Source organism: Mytilus galloprovincialis, chromosome 9 (genome assembly GCF_965363235.1).
Source record: "Mytilus galloprovincialis chromosome 9, xbMytGall1.hap1.1, whole genome shotgun sequence".
Lineage (NCBI taxonomy): Eukaryota > Metazoa > Mollusca > Bivalvia > Mytilida > Mytilidae > Mytilus > Mytilus galloprovincialis.
In genome coordinates, this window is record NC_134846.1 from 37,306,301 (window position 1) to 37,328,463 (window position 22,163).

A 22,163-nucleotide genomic window follows, 5' to 3' on the forward strand; every position below is an offset into this window, starting at 1 on the left:
ACACATATTTCGCCTATTTTCGACCAGTCTTGTATATTTTGTGTTACTATGGACGCTTTGTTTACGTTTTTCAAGGCTACAGTGACGTCACAATATGAATGACGTAACGAAATCGGGCACCTTGTGTTGACAATGTCATAGTCAGAAGAACAATGTTATCGCAATTGGAATGTCGAATACACTGTGATTGTAATTGTTTTACTAGCTGAAAATAAGAAAATCAAAACTTTATCTGAGCATCAAGATCAAAATGCAATCTGCTTTTGAAGGATATTTTTTAGTCCAAACTTATGTTGTTTCCTTTCGAAATCAAAGCAGTTTGTCTACGTGTCAATAGTTGGTGGAAGGGGTTTGACAAGGGGTAAATAACCACTTCCATTCTTTTAATATCAACTTGAGCTAACAATCCCTCCCCTTTACTCCCTGTTCTCACTCCCCTTAACCCGACCCCCTTATTTTACTCCCAGTTACTCCCGATTATCGCCTACCTTATCCCAGGGACCCCATGTCCACCAACTCCTACCTGTTTTCTCTGTTGTGTTTGTTTTTCTCGTGGTGCACTTGGGTCACCTTCCAGGTTGTTAAATTTTTTTTTGTTTTTGTTCACTTTTTTACGCTAAAAATGTACATGTATTAATATAAATAAGAAGGTGTGGTATGAGTACCAATGAGACAACTCTCCATATTGTTTGTTTATATTATATTAGTATTTTCGAAAGTGTGAAATCATATTTGTATTTAATGCTATGCCTCAATTGCTACAGGTTATCTTTTTTTCGGTCTGTTATTTGCTTCATATTTGTCCCGTAACATTCCAAATATACTGTATATGATCATTTCCTTCATTTAAATTGTGTGGGAAATGCAAAATGACCGGGTCTACTAAATTTGTATTACATGTGCAAAATAAAATCGTACTGGTACATGTAATAGATCTATATACATTTAAAAAGCGATATCATAAAAACAGGGTATCTTCAAGTATAAGTGATTTCCATTTAACCCCATTTCGTCTCGTTTGTACATCCTTCACGCCTGGATTAAGTTTCAATATTGTCATAAAATACATGTATTTTCGCGTCGGCACAATTTCTTGTTTAAGCAGGTTTTTACTTCACCCTTTTTTGCTTTCAGATTTTCTAATACAATGGGGAAACGAAACAAGTACAGAAATTATGCTCTAGAGGATATCAAAAATGCAGTACAAATGGTTGAAAATAAGACAATGTCAATTCGATCCGCATCACGACAGTACAATGTTCCAAAAACGACTATTATAGACAAACTGAATGGCAGATCTAGTCTTCAAGCAAGATCAGGACCTAGTCCTGTATTATTTGATAGTGAGGAAGAAATGCTAGTTCACTGGGTCATAGATATGGCAAAAATCGGTTATGGCCAAACAAGACAGCAACTTCTGTATACGGTGAAGACAATTTTGGATCATGACGGTCGGAAAACCCCATTTAAAGATAATTTGCCGGGTAAGGATTGGCTATATGCTTTCATGAAACGCCATCCTGAGATTTCTACTCGTACTCCACAGAAACTTGGTAAGGAACGCGCAGTTATATCTTGGCAAAAAATAAAATGGTGGTTTGAAGATTTTGCAAAGTACCTAACGGAAAATTATGAAGAGGGAATAGATATATTGAAAGATGCTTCCCGCATATATAACGCAGATGAAAGTGGTTTTCCGCAAGATCCAAAATCTGGTAAAATTTTGGCTGCTAAAGGCAGTAAGAATGTGTATTCAACATGTTCAGCTGACAAATCACAGATAACAGTTCTTGCATGTATGAGTGCAACAGCACACTACTTACCACCTATGCTTGTATTTCCAGGGGAGCGTTTCCGGTATAATCCACTCGAAGGTTTCACTGAAGCAGTACTAGGTCGGACAAAGACTGGTTGGATGGATTCCGAACTATTTTACACCTGGGTACGTGATCATTTTATTACTGCCATAAAGGACCGAAAAGTTAAGCGACCGGTTATTTTGCTGGTGGATGGGCATACTAGCCATATTAGTCTGGAAACAGCTCAGCTTTGTAAGTCTGAGAATGTTATATTGTACTGTTTGCTCGAACATGCAAGTCATATATTACAGCCTTGTGATGTTACTCTGTTTGGGCCTTTGAAGAAGCACTGGAGAGATTCAGTGAGAGATTACCAGTTCAAAAATCCGGGTGAATTTGTCACAAAAGGTACCTTTGCTTCTGTATTTAAGTCGTCATGGGCAAAAACAACAACAGTTGATGTAGCAATTAAAGGTTTCCGTCATACGGGGCTTTATCCATTTTCAGTGGAAAGTGTAGATAAATCTAAAGTCGAGCCATCTGAAGTATTTGCAAGGGCAAAACCAGACCAGGATCTCGGTAATGACGACGATATGAATTGTAAAGGTGTCCAGGTTGATAGTCGTCCAGTTACCAATAGTTCTGGGACCTGCATTCAAGATCAAGAACCCGTACAAATTGCTGATGAGGCGGATACAGAAATTGCTTTAATGCCATCTGAAATTTGTGACTCTGTCTCATGTGAAAAATCACATACAAAAGTTGAAGAATTGCATCATCAGCCTCCTTGTCTTTATCCAGAAACCATCATACAAGTTAATCCATGCAATGTCAATGTAACACCACACAAAGACACAAACAAGCATTCGTGCGAAAAAGCACCTTCCTCATTTTTTGAACTCCTACTTGTTACTCCAAGTGAACAAAAGACTCTCAAGAAAAGGAAAACTCGCACTGTACTACCAAAAGCCGTCTCGGGATCGGAAATGATAAAAATTTTAGAGAATCGAAAACAGCAGAAAGAAGATGAACAGGAAAAGAAAGAAAAGCGTAAGATTGATAGAGAATTAAAACGCAAACTAAAGGAAGAGGAAAATGCTAAAAAGGATGAGAAGAAAAACGAGAAAAAGAAAAGAATGGAAGAAAATAAGAAACGTAAATTATCCAAAAAACAAAAGAAATCTGAGAAATCAACTACTTCCAGGCTTTGTTCCAAGTGTTTACTTGAAACAGACGATGTTTATATATGTTGCGAGATTTGCTCCTCCTTTTATCATGCAAAATGACTTTTCTTGTGTGCATATTGACGACATCGTTAGCTTTCCATATGAGTGTGATGATTGCCTCTAAAAAGCGTCAGATATATGATGTGACAAAATTTTCACAATGAATGTATGACTTGTTACAAATTCTATATATTTATTACTACAGTGCAATGTTTTAAACGAAATAATATTGCTACATGTATACTGTAATGCATTATCTGTTGTTATTTTCGATAGTTGAAACGCATTTTACTTTTTTGTGGGGCTTGTGTTGATCAATCTTTAGTTTTTTGTGGGATTCGTGTTGCAGTCTTCTGTTTTTGTGGGGTTCGTGTTGCACAGTCTAGTTTTTTGTAGGGGTTCGTGTTGCACAATCTTTAGTTTTTTGTGGGGTTTGTGTTGCTCACTCTTAGTTTTCTGTGTTGCTTATGTGTGGACTGTCGTCGTATTTTTTGTTAGGTTAATTGTCCCTTTGGTATCTCCCCTCCACCCCCCGTATTTTATCTTAGAATACAGAACATTTTAAAAATGATAAATTCAGCGTGGCTTCGACAAATTGTTATAATCGTTTTTCTGCTAAATACATTTTTGTCATAAATAATTATTTGCCGTAACTTTAGGGAGAAACTATTTTATTTCTATTTGTTTGAGGGGGATAATGTTAGTCCTATCATATAAGCCTTCTTGTATTCAAATCGTATAATATAATAATACATAATGTCTCTGATTCGATTTTTTTTTTTTTTTTATCGAATATTATTTTGACTGGTTCGGCATTGGTAGTAAGAAAATATCCAATAAAAAGCGTCGTATAAAGACAATATTTACCTACAATAGGCTTATATTATAGGACTAGTGATAATGTGTATTAGATCCTGATTTTATCCGTTGAAAATTCTACCCAGACATTTATGCGCTTTGAAGCTATCTTCTAATCGGCTAGTACCGGATGTTTTTAACATGATTTCTGGTCCTGTCTTTTTTTATTCAAGTTCAATCCTAGTATCCAATAATAATCAGCCCAATTTTGACAATCTTATTTGTATTAGAACATTGTCCCATTTATTTTGGAAGACAAGATCGAATATTACTCATTTCAATGGCCCCTAAGAGCCTTAAAACAAACAAAAATAATGTTCATGGTATACCTTGTGTGCCCCGGCCCGATCCCAATTTAAAAAAATGGCGTTCAATGCATGTTCAAGCTCGTGTTCTTTATCAATCAATCATGGACCGTAAAAGGGCACACTGAATGAACAATATCACGTGCACCACTACAATTATTCACACAAAGAGCACTTACTTTATTCATCTGACAATGTGATCTTATCAATACAGGTCACGACAATTAATTTAAAATACGCGCAAGTATTCACAAGCCCCGTGCAAACAGTTGTAGAGGTTCATTTCTTCTTCTGAAATCCGCTTAAAACAAGTAATTCGAAATTTTCAGAAACTCAACATTGATTTTTTTTAAGCCTGCACGCCTGAATAATATCAGCTACTGATCAAAACTTGTAATGTTCGTGTAAATACCGAAACGATATCACTTTGCGAAGTTAAATGGCCGTTTATCTCCGCTTAGGATGGCAAACAAAGATATCAATTAAACACTCCATGACCAATTGATTCTGGGGTCGAACCATAATATAATGTTATCAGTGATATGACTGAAGGAAATTAGAAGGTAGTCGAAAATGTCCGATCGTGGTCGAAAATACCCGAACATGGTCGAAAATACCCGAATATTTAACAACGTCAAAATAGTCATTACTAAATTGATGCAATTATTAAAAATTAAGTATTGTTTCTTCGACGAAAATAATGTCCAATATGTAAAGATGTTCACTTGTAACGTGAAGATGACCATTGTTTTTTTCTCTGACGTCACAATCGAATTTACCGTTAAGTGGTCGAAAACTGCCGACGTTGCCCTATAGGGAGAAAGAAAAACAAAAAGATTTAGTTGCTAAAAGATATTTAAGAAAAGATAAAGATTTCAAAAAGAGAGAACTTGCTTTTAAAAAAGATACTAAAAAAAATGAAGATTTTAGAAAAAGATAACGTGCTTCTAAAAGAGATACTAGAAAAAAATGAAAATTTTAGAAAAAGAGAACTTGCTTCTAAAAAAGAGGCTAGAAGTAATGATGTTTTCTAAAGAAAAGAAGCAGAATTGAAAAAATAGCAAGAAAAGATGAAGAGTGTCACAGAATAGAAGTTCCTTCATAATATAAGTTATAAAAGGAAGAAATATTCTGGAATATTATTTCCACAGGAATAAATATTACAGTATAAGTTCCTAACGGAATAAATGGTATAGAATATTTGTTCCAACAGGAATAGGTATTATGACATTGTTTATAACAAAGTTTCCAGTGGAACTTCTGTTAGGCAGAACAAATGTTCTAGACAGAAAAACCAAGACAAAGACAGAAGTTATAACCAGTCAGTCACAAGTTCTAAAAGAAAAAATACCGACTTTTCAGAACATAAAAAAGAATTAGAAAAGAACAGAATTCAAGGTCCAACCCTTGATGCATGCATAAGAAATTTTGAAACAAACATTAATGATGGTCCTACATATATTTGCACTTCATGTCATCTAACTTGGTTCTGTGATTCTTTAGTTAATGCTAAAACTGTTAAGATTAAATCCCCTGCTAATATGTCTCATTGCTTTACTAATGTTAAATCTGTACAAAATATAGAATGGATTTGCCACACTTGTCTAAATGCAATTAAAAGACAAAACATTCCCCGTTTTTCAATAGCAAATCATATGGGATTTCCTCAAAAACCAAAAGAATTAAATGTGTATCCTTTAGAAGAAAGACTGTTATCATTTAGAATTCCCTTTATGCAGATTCGACAATTACCTAGAGGTGGGCAGTTGTCAGTAAAAGGCAATGTTAACGCGTTCTATTTGAAAAAGAGAAAATCTATTTTATTCTCTTTTTAGTGTGGTTTCAAATTCGGTAAACAAAAAGATTGTCAACGTTTATTGTAAAAAAACATCTTTATTTGAAGAAGCGAGGCGATTCAGTTGCTAAAAATTAGTGAAAATTTATCCAGAATTACACCTGATGTTAACTTTATATTCATGCAGCAACAAAGAATGATGAAACTCATTGAAATTTTTCCTCATCTATTATCATAATGAATTTAAAAATAAATGAAAATGGGGAAATATCCCCGGAATAAAATGACCTTTAGACTGGGGAAATATCCCCAGAAAAAAGACCTTCAGACTGGGGAAATATCCCCACTTTTCTTCAAATATAATTATAAGTTTGAGAAGTATGTGTAAGTAACTGTAATTAACATCATGAATAAAGTGGGGAAATATCCCCAAATTAAATATGACTTTCAATATGGTGATAAAAGAATACGAAATGGGGAAATTTCCCCATTAAATTACAAGTAGTGGGAAAACATCCATACAGGAAGACAACACATACGTGAACACTTAACAATATTGGGGAAATTTCCCCACATGAAAATAATCTTTAAAACAAGCTGTGTAATTGGTCATTTTCTATGTCGAAGAAATAAAAAATATACATGGAATGGGGAAATGTCCCCATTATGTGTATTTATCCATTTCTACAGCATTTTGCAAAGATTTACTTTCCGTCTAAAAATGTCAATCTTGAACATTTATCAGGTGAAGCTTGGAAAAGCAGTGTGATTCTCAATGCACTTTTCGACTGATTTTTTTTTTATATTGCAAACAAGTCAAGCTAATGAAAATACTGCTTCAAATTCTTTTTGCAAAGTTAGATAGCGGGCCTTAGATTTGAAGGTCATAATTAACACTAACTAATGTACATGTGCAAGACTTTAAATGACTTTGAAACATTCAAATACGAAATAAAAGATGAATCTTGGTGATTCGCACTGTCCAGCGGGAAATAAATATGCATATTCAGGACAAGAACAAGTTAATGTAACATGAAAAATAACTTTACTTTTCACTTGAACCACACGCAGAGTCGGATTTTCAACAAGCTAATTCATAAAGGAGGAGTAAAAGATACCAGAGGGACATTCAAACTCATAAATCGAAAGTAAACTAACGCCATGGCTACAAAAGAAAAGACAAACAATAGTGAGGAAGAAACGTCAAAGAAATTAAAACCTACAAGCAACACGCATCCCACCAAAAGCTTGGGGTGATCTCGGCAACTCCGAAAGGGAAGAAAATACTGCTTCACATGTGACAACCGTCACGTTGTTCATAAGATAACAATCCACCGAAACGGACATAGCATTATCACTTCGAGCCAATCAATCCTTTGATCAAACTCCTTCATGCTGCGTGCTAAGCGGAGAAGCAACAAATACAAATTCTAAAGTCTCCGTTTTCATCCAGCCGGGTTCCAAACTACGACCTCTCGTACTCGGGGTGATCACGCTACCACGTTTTCGTGTATCCATCAAATTAAAGGAAAGTAAACGAGATAGAAATCAATGTTTTTTCAAAAGAAAACATAATTACAAACTGTTTAATGTCAGTACAGCACAAGTAGAAAATGTAAACTCTTGAAAATTACATATTAAAGCATGCACATTATTTTGAATAAAACATAATTGTACTGTTGCTGTTGAAACCATATGTTGTTCAACTGCTAGGTAAAATAGCCACAACAAATATGATACCTCATGTATATAACAAATCAAATCAAAAAGGAAAATGAGTTCTATTAGTTCCTGTATTATAGAATAAAATATCTGTTTCTTTTGACATATATAGCCATATACATATGAGCTATATATGGTGCGTCTAGTGTCATGTTCTTCGTATTTCCTGAAAATACATAAAAAAACAACGATTGATTTCGACCTTAAATGTTGTTAGTTGATGATTAAAGAAAAACAAATAAATATTATAAAGTAGTCAATTACCGATTTCGAGTTGAGTTTGCTAATAAAACGTCCAGATGTTTTGCTCAAATGAAAAATATTTAATTTGAAAAGAAGATAAATATTTAGTTTTCTCAGTGATATTAGCAAGCAAAGACAACGCGTTTGACATTTGATCCGTGAAGAGACATTTCCAGTCATTAATTCCACTTTCAATTTTTTCGATAAATATTTTGTCAAAAACTGGCGTGGATACTTTTGGTACACCCTTTGGCAATTCTACTTCACCTTTATCGTTAAACATGAACATTCCACTTGTTGAAATCTTCCAAGGCCCCGCATGATTGGATTTGTAACACAGTTTAATCTTATTAGATACTTCATCCATTGTAAATCTATAATGTAATGGCTTGATATGTTTCCGTACATCAGCAATAAATGGTTGAAGCCAGTTCCTAATATCGTATTGCCAAATTAAGTTGCTTGGATTTGGTAAGAGATCCAAAAGCTCAGGGATTTTTTCTGCGTCATTTCGACGGAGGGAATCTACTATTTTGCTGAAAACCGGCGTCAATATCCTCATGTGTGTGTCCAACATACAGAAAAGAAAGGTGAACCTGCAAAAAAAAATATTTTCATAAAAAATTATTTCAAATTTTATATTGATTTATATTTTAAAAATGTCCGCATTACGATTCTTGTATGTGCATTCTTTTGCTAATTGTTTTGACATTTCTCTGAAGCAATATTGCGACAGTCATGATAGTGGATGTATGTGGAGTATTCATATATTACACTTGATACATTATTTCAGGGACGGTGTTCCATATCATGATTTCAGTTAGTCTAAAAATACGACGGGTGTCCCTCGAGGAGCTGTTAACCGAGTTTTCCGGTGGTATTGGAGTTACTTTATATTTTTATGTAATGGTTTGTCTTAGTTGTTTTACTGTTGAATATTGAGATGATTTATTTTAATCGACTTTTCATTATGATTCTCCGTCGGTATATTTTCTCGCTTTATTATATCTTATTCATCATGTTCATTTGGATACAGTTATTCATGTTAATACATAATGATACGACCCTTATAAAAATGGTAGGAGGAATCACCGATCAATTCAGTAGCCTCAGTACACGAATGCCCCACTCGCACTTTCATTTTCTATGTTCAGTGGACCGTGACATTGGGATAAAAACTCTAATTTGGCATTAAAATTAGAAAGATTATATCATAGGGAACATGTCTACTAAGTTTGAAGTTGATTGGACTTCAACTTCATCAAAAACTACCTTGACCAAAAACTTTAACCTGAAGCGGGACAGACGGACGAACGGACGGACGGACGAACGGACGGACGAACAGACGAACGGACGAACGGACGCACAGACCAGAAAACATAATGCCCCTCTACTATCGTAGGTGGGGCATAAAAATACGTGTGTCCATTGTCATGATTGTATTCCCTGAATTTTTTTAGATAGGAATTCTATTATCTAACAGTAGTATGATTACTGTGGGCTATAAGATATCAAAATTCTACCTCTTGAAATACTTTCATGTGCACCAGTAACTCGCAAAACGATAAAACATATTTATTTTTGTTTTCCCGCCAGCAGTTGTCCGCTTGAATATACAATACTGGAGGCAACGTTCCACCCTGCAAAAATTATAATTCAAACCTTAAACATGTTATTTTATTTATCTTGCTCATTCATTACTTGATGTGTCAACACATGAGTTTGTTGTCCACTAAATAGCTGTAGCTGACTAAAATAATTGCAAGTATATAATACTGCCTTAGCAAGTACAGTATGTCCAATGAACATACACACCAATATGTGTTATTCCTCCCTACCGTGTTGCTTTTAGTTGTTTTGTCATCGTAGTTTTCCCCCTTCTTGATGTGGTATGGTATATGCTATATTTGTAACATAACCGATTTAAACTTCGATATTAATTATGAAAAGACAAAATATTGGTTGAAATCCATGTTGCTTTTTGTATATCAAGATACATTGTATTAAGAATGTCCCAGACACCCGGAGAAGTCGACTTAAACACATACGTATGCATGTAAACACATATAAATTTTTCATAGATTTTATATTCAATTATAATGCAAAATATTCTATAAGAATACTAAACCACCGAGGCTGTACCATTTTAGTAGGCTTGACTTCTAACAGATAACAAAAAAAAATGATATTTCTTTTTTTATGTCTCTTCATGATTAACCATGAACTTAATATGTAGTTCATCCTTAAAGTGGAAAAGTAAAGATAATCGGTTTAATAGATATTACTATCTAGTAATAGCATAACTTAGTCAGTCATAATGTGAATCTTTTCAGTCAATATATGTATGCACAAAACTGATAATCTGTGTATCGCACTATTTTGGATCATTTCTACTGAGGGCTATTTGAAATTTTCTAGTTTGAATTGTTCTATATTTGCATTGTTGTTTTGTAATATTTATAGCTGATTATGGACATTGGTTTTACTCATTGTTGAAGGCTGTGTGGTGATCTATAATTGTAATTTTTGGTGGCATTGATCTCTTGTCACATTCCAGCACTCTGCAATGGTGGTTTCTATAAATTTATCATTTATGATTATGAAATACATGCTTTTCTATTTCAAATAAATCAATACAAGTAAAGGCAAAGGCAGAGATAATCGTGTGTAAAATAGCAGAACAAATGTGTCGTCAAATAAAATAATCATTGTAAATGACATTAAAACAATGACATGATTAAACAATTCCTAAATAATCAAATTAACCTATACTGAGCCAAAAAAGTTTAGCAACACTTTTTTTTTAAATTTTTTTTGGTTGTTTCTGGATTTTTTTTTAATAAACATCATTGATATAATCCTTAGTATTACCTGTATTTTTAAGCAGTCGTACTTTTTTCCAGGTGATTGATTTTGCGCCATTTTAGCTTTGCGCGTGTAATTGATGTTTTACCTTCTGTACCTGTACTTTTAAGACGAAATTTAATTTGTTTTTGCACTAACGTTCAGAAACACACCATTGGTAAGAAAAACACATAAACGTTTGAAAAAATTGCATGGGGCGTCAACCAGGCCTCTCCGAAAATGACCGTCAGATGGCTCTTGGAATGGTTAATGCTTGCATGAGTGTTACTGACGTAGTGGATCGATTTGATGTGCATAAGTCAACAGTTTATAGACTAAAAAACAGTTATCAACAAATTGCAACAGCACTGGATAGGTCAATATGTCGTAGACCAAAAACAACCATCGTCAAGGGAGGAGCGCTACATTCGCTTTACGTCAACACGGGACAAGTTTTTTGTGGCCACAACAGTAGTGCATTGACTAAGGGCAGCTGCTGGTGTGCCTGCCAATACTTAAGTGATGCCCTGAAAGCATGGTCGAGAAATTGATTTTGAATAACACAATACTCAATTCCGCTTTTTGACCCTCTCGCGCTCCATACAAAAAATATTCTAATGAATATGCGTGTTAAACATACATTTTGCTTCTCACATGTCATAATTCATAAAAACAAATATGTAACCCATAAAAAAACGACAACCACTGAATTACAGGCTCCTGACATGGAACAGGCACATACATACATAAATGGGTATCATGTTCGCGGGATCATAATCCTCCCCTAACCTGGGACAGTGGTACAACGGTACAACATGAGAATGTATTTTGTGACTTTTCAAAAGTAATCCGTTTTTTCTTCTTTATCCTGTTCACTAGCCCAAATATATTTATTTTATTTTATTAAAGAAAACCGATATGCAATGACTTTGTAAACTATGCTCAACAGCAAAATAAACTGACCATCGCCATTTTTTTTTAGTACATGTCTTAGGCAGCAACCATTTCATTTTCGGGGGGGGGGGGGGGGGGGGCAAACAATTGATTTTCCCATAAAACGACAAGACAAGACAAACTATTTTATTTTCTCAGTCATAAACGTGTACAATAGTAGCCTTTTTTCTCTCTCGAGCCTTTGAATGTTGATTTTAAGAACGAAACCGTATTAAAGAAAATTGTAGTATGTTTTAGTAAAAAAAAAATATAGGTTGCTGTTGCTTTTTTTAACGCAATTTGTACTTAATAAAAGTATCTCCCATGCCTATCAATTATGCAATAAAAAAAAGTATCACGCAAAAAGTAGAAAATTCTTTTGAGGCCTATTAGGTCTGAGTAAACTATGTTAATTTTCCTTTTATGACAATGCAGAGTGAACGAAGCATCTAGTAATAAAACATATCGGCTGCACACATCGATCAATTAGATTAATCATAGTTTTAATTTTGAATACCATATTATCTTCATAAAATGTCTGTGCCAAAAAAAAAATCGTTTTATAACCCCAGCTTCATAGTGCGTGATTTATGACAACTTGCCACTGGGTGCATAAATATTAACACCGATGTGAAGTGCCTACTTCTTAAAGCTTTTATATAAACAAAATAATTAATGCATTTGTACATTTTGATTGGAATAGGTATATTAATATTTCTATCTGTTATTAAAGGATTAACCACGATTATTGAGGGAAATCCTCTCGTTGTGAAAGTAGTTACTATCATGCGTGTTAAGGAATTTTTGATTCTCGGACTATCATTTTTTTCGACATTCGATTTTTATCTCAATATGAACAATTTTGTTTTCAAATCCTGTTATTTTCAATGGGAACGCACAATAATTATTTAAAAAGTTCTTGCCGCCTCCACCTCCACAAAAAATGAATGGTCAATGTCTAATATAAAATCATTAATAAAATGATATCGTAAGATATGCTTTAAGTTTACTCGGGGTGGAGAAGGGGCACTTACTATGCAATGAGTGACAGGAATGGGCCGCTGGAATGGGTTAAAATTTCTTGCTACATGATATATAATAGTTGATAAATTCAAATATCAATTATGGGTTCATATTATCACTTGCTTGATAATATCAGAAGTATCTGAAACAAATCAGATGCCAGTATTTATTTTTAATTCGGTTAAACCACAGTCGACTTGTAAATGCATTAGCTATTTGTCAAACTAATTAATCTCTATTATTCTAATGTAGTATTTCCACTGATGCTAGTCATAGATGCTATAAATCCGATTATTTTGACATTTGCACCTAATTACCATATCCAAAGGTTTGTATACATGAAACACTATACCATTGATCAGTGGCAGATCCAGAATTTTTCACAAGCCGGGGCCCACTGACTGCCGCTCCGGTCCTGCTTCAGTAATTCCCTATATCATAATCAACCAAATTTAGCATCAGTAGTCAGAGCTCATGTTTTGTCTGTTATTGTGTATATATAAGCCGACCCTAAACAAAATTTACTTACTTAGTACTTACTTTTCTTAATCTTACGTATACATGTATATGGGTTATATTTAGTTTTTAAAGATCATTAAAACCGAATATTTTTTTTTGTTTCGATTTGTTTTGTTGTAATAATTCACTACGTCAATTGATAAAAAGCATCAATATAAATACAAACATGTTTAACCCTGCCGCATTTTTGCGCCTGTCCCAAGTCAGGAGCCTCTGGCCTTTGTTAGTCTTGTATTATTTTAATTTTAGTTTCTTGTGTACAATTTGGAAATAAGTATGGCGTTCATTATCACTGAACTAGCATATATTTGTTTAGGGGCCAGCTGAAGGACGCCTCCGGGTGCGGTAATTTCTCGCTACATTGAAGACCTGTTGGTGACCTTCTGCTGTTGTTTTTTTATTTGGTCGAGTTGTTGTCTCTTTGACACATTCCCCAATTCCATTCTCAATTTTATTTCACATATTTAGAAGTTATAATAACCCCTATCTAATAATTTCACTTTGACATTAGTTACATCGTTTATTGATTTGTTATGGCCACTTATATTTCTTGTTTGCCGTATTGCTTCACCTATAATAAATCCTCGGAATACATGCTGTGATTGACAGCTACTTTTGTATTTCTGTGTATATAGATATAATAATTAGTTTCTTTAAAATGTATTTCAAGGTCAAGAATGCCAGGTGTTGTAAATTATCAAATTTTACAGCGGATGAGGGCATTCCGGTGTATTGCTATCGCCTAGATTTCCATTACGTAATATTCGTTTTGGTTTTTTGAACCGATCTATAAACATGATGAAGACATCATCAAGTGCAAACTTATATTCCTTATCGCTTGTTAAAAATCCATTTCTTCAATGAATACTCATCACATACTTTTTTTAAAAAGATAAATTAATAATATTAAAATGTTTTGTTATACGTATAAACATTTAGTGAAAAATCATTCAAAATAAATATGCACACGCATGCGGTAGAATATCTCAAGAACGTTTGCAATCTTAAGCAACGATAACTCAACCATGCACTAGCACTGCACTATTATTAATATAGAAGAATAGAATGATATACAATGAAAATACACGTAACTGTAATATACAAGTATTAATATACTATATAACAATAATATACCTGAGTAATTATACGGATTTGTATCACGTACTTCAATATAATAGTCATTACGGTGAGGATGAATTCCCTGTCATTAATTTATCTACGCACGAACTTGTCCAAGAAAAAAATTATATCTGCACATAAAACCTCATTTTCAGGTATAGATATGGGTTTTTTTTTCTGAGACAAGTGCTTCTCGGACCATTCACAAGAACTTGCGGTCATCCGATTTTCAGTATTTCAGTACTTTGGTTTCATTCTTCGACCAGAACCCTGCATAACTGGATAATTTTGGGTTAAGGGAAAACGTTACGTAGCCCTAAGCAATAAACCATACAGGCCTCATTTCGTAGCATATTATGTTGAAGTAGATTTCATATTATAACTTAAATATTTTAGTTAAATACAATGACGATGATGGCGGCCTAAGGCTCTTCGCGGTTTTATTTTGTATTTGTTTTTGTGCAGTAGTGTTGTGTTCAATTGAAATAACATATATTGTATACTGAGCATGTTTAGTGAGAATATAAAAAAGAAGATGTGGTATGATTACCAATGACACAACTATCCACAAAATACCAAAATGACACAAACATTAATAACTATAGGTCACCGTACGGCCTCCAACAATGAACAAAGCCCATACCGCATAGTCAGCTATTAAAGGCCCCGATAAGACAATGTAAAACAATTCAAACGAGAAAACTAACGGCCTTATTTATGTCAAAAAATTAATGAAAACAAATATGTAACACATAAACAAACGACAACCACTGAATTACAGGCTCCTGACTTGGGACAGGCACACACATAAATAATGTGGCGGGGTTAAACATGTTAGTCATGTTAGTAACTCCGGAAATAATTATACTGAATCTAATCGTTCATGTAAATCATGAAACAAGACATTGAGGAATTAGCAGATGGGAATTTGTTGGGATAAACTTCAGATTTTGCGGTCATTAGTTATCTCGTACATTACTTAATTATAATAACTATCATGCAATCGTTGGTCATTTTATTTTCTCAGGAGGATTGATTACTACACAAATTGTCTGTTCACTACTGCATGGCTATGTAAATATTTCTAAATTAATAAACTATGGCATGAGAAATAAATCATACATGCAGAATACTTGCAGTTTTAATAAGTTAAATATTGTTTCTAGATAAACATCGTGGTCAAATCTATAGAGGCAAATAAACTTATGACGCTTGAAAATAAAAAAAAAAAATCGCAAAGGCTTCAACGGAATAGTGATTTCTGCTGTCATTTTGAAAGCGTAATGTTGACTGTAAAATTGAATCCATGCATTTATCTGTAAAATACCGAATTACCAAAAGGATCAAACCATTTCTGTATTTACTATTTCATGACTTTGGAGATTATATTTTATCAAAGTAGCATTATATACCATGGAGTTTACAAAAGTATAATGTTAAAAAAAATTACCTAAACTTACTAAAAACGTATAATGTGTTATTTGTTCTTATTAATTTTGTTCACTATTTCTCCTTTAACAAACTAAAAGCATGAAAAGAGGCTTATAAAGATAGAAATATATATATTGTATTCAAACATTTATTATTCAACAAAAATTAAGATATGTCATAAGATATATCTTGGGACATATTTTATGATCATCTTATAACTATCGTATGATATGTCATAGGATGTAAATCAAAGCTGTCTTAAGAGAGTCGTAGCTTTGGTGCTCTTATGACTGTCATAAGTGAACATTATTTTCTAATATTTTAAGTAATGATTAAAAAGTGATAAATATAAAAATTAAAATGAAAAGTATGAACATATTAATATTTACGAATATTTTATTTCTTTCATATAATGGACATGAAATTTTATATAAAAAGGAATTGATATTTGACTTGAAAATTTGTTAAAAATTAGTTAGTGATAAATAATAAACTTGAACTTCGTTTTCGTGTATAATCATACTTTTTTTAAATGTGAATACTTTTTAGATTCGGTACATCGAGTACCCGCTTATCGAAATGCCCGTTCACATACGTTGATATAGTTCTATCAGAGACATATATATGTCTCTGGTTCTATTAACTATACTAGGAACTAAGTAATATGTATATGTATTATACAAAACCATGACTATTAGAAAAGAATTCAAAATTGTATGTCGCAGGAGATTCAAATTTTAGTTCACGTAGTTGAGAAAAATAAAATCCTTACTATTAAGCTAACTGAGATACACAACAAATATTTGTATTGCAATTAACATGAAATTAAACATGAAAAGTAATTAAAATTTTAGTTTACAATCATAAGACCATCATAAGTCATGTCGCGAGGGGTCTTAAGTTTACCACAAAAGTTATGACAATTCGTAACTTAGGACACTTTCGAAAACATATCTTACGACTATGACATGTCATAAGACCATCCATGATAAGACATGTCTTAGTCATAAGATACTTTCGAAAACCAGGCCCCTGACTCACTAAATTTTGAGGTAAATCATGACTGAAAACTGTAACAATAGCCTTTTATTGAATTATCAATTGTTTAGCAATAAGGTCTTTAAGTTTGTCTAAATATGTATATCAATTAAAAAAAACATTCAGATTGTAGTTTGGTCATGAAACTACGGTGGCAGAATGCGAACATGAAAGAAAAAAAAATATGTTGTTCCCTCATGATACTATGTCGTTCCTTCAAGATGATATGTCCTTCCCACAAGATAGCTATCTCGTTCCCTCAAGATGCTATGTCGTTCACTTAAGATACTATGTCGTTCCCACAAGATAGTTATCTCGTTCCCTCAAGATAATATGTCGTTCCCTCAAGATATTATGTCGTTCCCTCAAGATACTATGTCGTTCCTTCAAGATGTTATGTTGTTCCCTCAAGATGCTATGTCGTTCCCTCAAGATACTATGTTGTTCCCTCAAGATGTTATGTCGTTCCCTCAAGATACTATGTCGTTCCTTCAAGATGTTATGTTGTTCCCTCAAGATGCTATGTCGTTCCCTCAAGATACTATGTTGTTCCCTCAAGATGTTATGTCGTTCCCTCAAGTTATTATGTCGTTTCCTCAAAATACTATGTTGTTCCCTCAACATAGTTTTAACATTGTATTGATATTGCTATGTTGAGGGAACGAGATAACTATCTTGAGGGAACAACATAGCATGTTGAGGGAACGACAGATCATCTTGAGGGGAAAACATCGTTTCTTGAGGGAAAGACATAATATCTTGAGGGAACGACATGATCTCTTGAGGGAACGACATATCATCTTGAGGGAACAAGATGACTATCTTGGGGGAACAACATAACATCTTGAGGGAACGACATATCATCTTTAGGGAACGAGATATTTATCTTGTGGGAACAACATAGTATCTTGAGGGAACGATTTGAAAGATCGTCGAGTCCAGTTCGTAAAATGTATGCATTTGTTTTTTGAATGAAGTAAAGCGTTTCCAAGGAGTTTTTAAATATAAATTATTTTTAAACAATCTATAGCTCCATTCGATCATATTTTTCATCTCGATATCCCTTAATTTTATTCAATATATATATTTTCAAAATACAGAAAAGAAGATTAAGTTTTGTTGAATCGACCATGAGTATAGTATGTGATATTTTTTTCTCATTGTTAAAGACCTACGGGTAGCCTGTAAATCCTTACGACCGCTTTATTGTAATGCTTTTGCGCCACTTTGCACACAATGCAGTGATTTGTTATGTTAAATTTACGCAAAAAAAACCAAACCCAACAATATTTAACTTAGAATAACTATTTAATAACACTAATTTTAAAAAACGTGCATACATAAAAGTAATAGTTATGAAAAAAAACCATGTCGTCATATATTTATTCTTTACATGTAATATCTTCATCAGTCGTTCTGTTCATTTTTTTTTAAATACTGTGCCATGTCACACATCAGATCTAGACTAATTACTATAAAACATCCCAAAAAGTAATTATGCTGTTTTACCATGATACTATATAGATAAAATTTCTCTGAAAAAAGTTTAATACCGTAAATAATAGTTAGTTTTCTTACGCTTTTGTTTTGTATGTGTTTGATAGCTAGCACAGTATTACATGTATTATGCATCATAGATGGTTGTTTAATGGAAAGAGTTTTAAAGTCGAAAATAGTAAACACTCATATATACACTAGCTTTCATTCATTTTATAACACGGATATCATTTAATATTAAACGTTTCCGGGCAGTTGAAGAATCAAACCACATGGGATCTTTCTTGTGTAGCTGAATAAAGGATTGGTGTAGTGCATACACCTTTCAGATGATGTAAAATGTAAAACCAATTGACAAGTCGATTACTAGTTATTGTATTGATATATGTCAGAGATAATATAGTTTCTAATGAACGAACGAATCATTGTAAATGTAAAGTTACTGATCTTTATCTGCGATGAAAACTCAAGTTAAAGCTTGTAGTAAAAATTATAACAACATTACCACATCTCGCGTCTGAGACAGTAAACATATTATGATACAAACACAAGCTATTTTATCGTAATCATAAATAAACAATTATGTATACTAGTATGCAAAAATCTGGAAAACCAGATAGGTTCATTATACATGCACCTAAACTGGCCATTCGTTAAAGAGCGGAACAAATGAATACCATGTAATACTCTATGCTTATTCGTATTTATACATTAATTCATAAAAATCGTTTGTAAGTGAGTTAAACGTTTTTTAAGCGTCTTAGGATGTTTATTCATGTTGTTTTTAGGATTTTTGCAAGATATTCGGAATCCTCTGGGTTTTTTTTTTATGTACTTTCCCAAAATATTTTGCCCGCTAACCCCTACTTTTATATATTTTCATAATGTTATTACACAAAGTTCTATTTAAAAATCTAATAAAATCCTTGTTATTTTTTTAAAAGTTTTTGTAAGAAAAAAGGTGCAAATGTTAAATGTATGAAAAATATAGAGAGAATGATTTCCCGCCAAATTTTCAATGCCTTTTTTTATATTAGCTCACGGATGATTTTGGCAGTCTAATTGTTTTACCTTTATTCCTCCTTTATTCATAACCATTCTTATTTTTATTTTAACTGTTGCTGTGTGCAAATTAAGGACAACCGATAGACAAATGCAATAACATCAATAATTTAAGACCTCATTATAAAGATTAAAACAAAATTAAATTACATTAGACACATTTAAAACTTGACGGTGTCACCGTCAAGTTTTAAATGTGTGGAAATGTGTCCTATCGAATAAATAGAATAGAAGAGAAGAGAAGAGAAGCAGTGGTGGATCCAAGGTTTGAACTCCCTTTTTTTGGACGATCAATGCATTGGAATTGGGACATGTAGTTGGACCCCCCCCTTTTTTGTCGTGGGTCATGAACCCCCCTATTTAAAATGGCTGGATCCGCCCCTGAGAAGTTTAAATCGGGGTTACATGAACATTACAAACATAAGCTTGGCAGTACTAGTAGAGTTTCGTATCAACATTGCTACCTTTCCAATTTAAAAACATTAGCATAATAAATATCTTTATCACGCTTAAGGACTATAGTCAACTTCATGTGCTACATTTGACTTTTTAAGATATACGCATTTAAAAGATGATATATTCTAAATGTACACACGTTTTAGCTCTTAGATAGCAAAATAATTTTGTGATGACTTTAGCCATTATTGAAAGCCCTGTCAGTAACTTTTGCAATTTAGCAATTTTAGACAACATAGACATTCTATCGTCTTTATTCATTGCAATGGGAAAAAGAAAATGTTCTGTACCGTTGACAGTACTAGAATCACATACTATACATATGTATTCTGCGTGCAGAGGTATCAGGATGCATCTGTCTAGTTATATTTGTAAAATGTTAGGGAGCTACCATTTGATTTTTATGGGAGGGGGGGGGGCTAGGATGAAAAATCTTGTCCTTCATTTTTTTTTTAGTTTTAATCTCTGTCCTGCCTTTTTATTTTTCACTTTATCCGGTCCTGCTTTTTTGCAAGTGTCTCATCCTGCCTTTTTTTTTTTTAACTCAAAACTCCTGTCCTGCCTATTTTTTTCAAATTTCATCCTAGCCCCCCCCCCCCCCCCCCCCCCATAAAAATCAAATGGAGGATCCCTTATCTAGTATAAGATGCATCTGTCTAGTTCTATTTGTAAAATGTTATCTAGTATACGAATAAATACGTTGCCTTGAAGGATACTTAATAATGGACAGCTATACAGTATAAACTGCTACTTTTTTTTGTATTTCAAAAACATGCAACTAAACGTTAAGCATGCAATTATCAGTTAATCGATCAACGTTTTTAAATAAAGTTAAACGGTGTTTGTATATTCGCTTATATTATATTTCCTTTATCCTGCAATCATCCAACTATTGTACAAACAACAGGTACACTAATATTTTTGTTGTTGCTTTATTTCTACTTGTTCAAATTAATGTTCTGTTGTCCGACTTCCATATTGAACGAGCGGTAATGCGGATATTCCTTTTTTTACGTAACAGTTAATTTTTGGGGTCCGCGTTAAGCTACATGTCAAATTCTTTGAAAAATAAGGGACAAATTTTTTAGATTTTATACAACTAAAATTTCAAGTGAATGGTGTAAATTTCAGGATAAAAATAATATACGTTTATTTTCGGAGAAAACAAATATAAGTACTTGCTACGAGTCTGAGAAAAGCTCGGCGAAGTTAGTTTTTCGTCATGTTTCGAATGCTCATACACATAAGTTGTATATTTTCCGACAATGTACATATATCATATATCATCTATCACACTCGGGGAGAAAATAGATACATGCGTGGAATGAAAAATGTGCTGAAAATACACGTTTGCAATATTGGAAATTCCTTTGTGGTTTTAAGGAATGGTAATACTTGTTTTACGCACTTGAACGTAACCTTTATTGCTTTTTTTCATAAAGTGTATATCATATTATGCGTACATTCGCCATGATAACGATTTAAATTTGAAAATAAGTTGAAATAAAATTATACATACCTGTCCCTTTTCTGTCTCATCTTCGCTGTCGCTAAATACGGCATCGGATATCATAAGCATTGAAAGAAATAAAAAGAACACATTTTAAATTAGGAAAACCATGGTGGAATTATAAAATCGACGATTATTTCAAAGTACACATCTAGACCGATGTGGGCGTGTCAAATACCAGCTGTTTTCAAGAGAAGGGTCAAATTTTTACTGTGATTGACATGCAGGCTAGGGTGAGAAGTATAAATTAGTGTGAACATATTATTAATTAAACACTCATTGGTAGGATATTCATTATGGCAAGTTGGGACATTGTATTAAACAGTGGTGATTTTTATCTTGTGCTTGGACGTTTCAAATGGGGAAAAATAAAATATATCATACCTGGAGGATTAGGATTTTTTAAAAAGGTACTGTAGCTTAAGTTAACTTAGTCTTGGCTTATGCCAATGCAGAAAAAATGAGAACGATTTTTTTTTTATAATTTCACATTTTTCTAATTTAAAATTACATTTTTCAATACATTTTGTAGTTTTGATTGACAATTATTTTTAGCGTTTGGGCAATCAAAAGCTGACATCCACTATAATATTATAGCCAAAAGTGATGAAACTTGCATTAAACACCAACAAGTAATCAATAAATCTTATAATTTCAACAGTTCATTAAAATTCACTTTCAAGAAAGTACATTTTGCTTGGTTTCAGTTATTGTTTTAGAAATGTTAAAGACTTTAAACGTCATTGTATTGTAAAATTAAATTCTTTCATTTCACAGCAATAA

The 22,163-nt window shown here is 33.1% G+C and overlaps 1 long non-coding RNA gene across 2 annotated transcripts; it reads right to left on the bottom strand.

Moving 5' to 3' along the window:
- Positions 1 to 7,630: 7,630 nt before the first annotated feature.
- Positions 7,631 to 21,550, bottom strand: LOC143044943 (uncharacterized). Of its 2 annotated transcripts, XR_012968816.1 has the most exons (4): positions 21,390 to 21,550; positions 9,472 to 9,588; positions 8,216 to 8,544; positions 7,631 to 7,871 (listed from the first exon to the last, which is right to left on the bottom strand). It is a non-coding gene; the product is annotated as an uncharacterized LOC143044943 (long non-coding RNA). The 2 variants fall into 2 exon arrangements; XR_012968815.1 differs by lacking the exon at positions 7,631 to 7,871 and having other exon boundaries at positions 7,881 to 8,544.
- Between the last annotated feature and the right edge of the window lie 613 nt (positions 21,551 to 22,163).